We start from the raw sequence: 1,009 nt of genomic DNA, 5'->3' as shown, positions 1-1,009 counted from the left end.
TTATTCTAGGTCGTCAGATTTTTAAACAATGGTCACGTGGAAAAACTAAAACGTTTCCCTTCCGTTTCCCCCGGAAAAAAAAAAAACAGCCTTAAACTAAATTTTTTTTCACGATGAAAAACAAAGAAAATTTCTCTTTTTTTTTTTTCCTTCTCTTTTTCTTTCTCTCCCCCCTTCATTTTGTTTTATAAATTATTTAACGTTCGGTTTTTTTTTTTTTTTTAAATAAAAGTAAAATGAATTTCATTTCCGGTTGAAATTACAATCGATTTTTTATCGATACTAATTGTTTCCGGTTTCTTATTTATTCATTCTTTCCTTTCCTTTATTTATTTATGAATAAATAATTGCTGCGGGTTTTTTTTTTAAATATCCGGTAAACGAAAGAGAAAAAAAAATTATTTATTTATTTATTTATTTTTAAATAATAATAATAATAATAATAAAAATGATGATAATAATAATAATGATGATAAAAAGTTTTTTTTTTTTTTACTCGTCATGTAATTTTGTTTGAAAAAACTAACTTTAAATAAAATTTTATTAACTTTTACTTTATTTTTTTTATATATAAAGTTAAAAAATAAAAATTTATTTTATTTATTTATTTTTTAATTAATCAAGGTTATGATGTAAAAGAAATGATAATAATAATAATAATAATAATAATAATAATAATAAAATTAAAAAGTAAAAAAATAAAAACTTTTTGATAAAATGAAAGAAAAAAAGGGGGAAAAAAAATTACCGATCGTTATAAAATTTTTTTTTTTTTATTAGCCGTAAGTAATTTTTACAACGGGGGATTTTCGTTTTGTTTTGTTGTTTAACTTTTACTTTACTGTGGAAAATTGTTTTTTATAGTTTAATAGATTTTTATACAAAACGTTTAAAATTTTTAAAACTTTTTAAATAAAATTACAAAAAAAAAAAGAAAATAGAATTTAACGACGGGTAATAATAACGATTGTCATTATTATTATTATTATTATTAAAATAAATGCGAGAG

The sequence above is a fragment of the Pediculus humanus genome, genomic scaffold (assembly GCF_000006295.1).
Source record: "Pediculus humanus corporis 1103172107582 genomic scaffold, whole genome shotgun sequence".
Classification (NCBI taxonomy): Eukaryota; Metazoa; Arthropoda; class Insecta; order Psocodea; family Pediculidae; genus Pediculus; species Pediculus humanus.
This window is presented reverse-complemented; position numbering follows the sequence as displayed.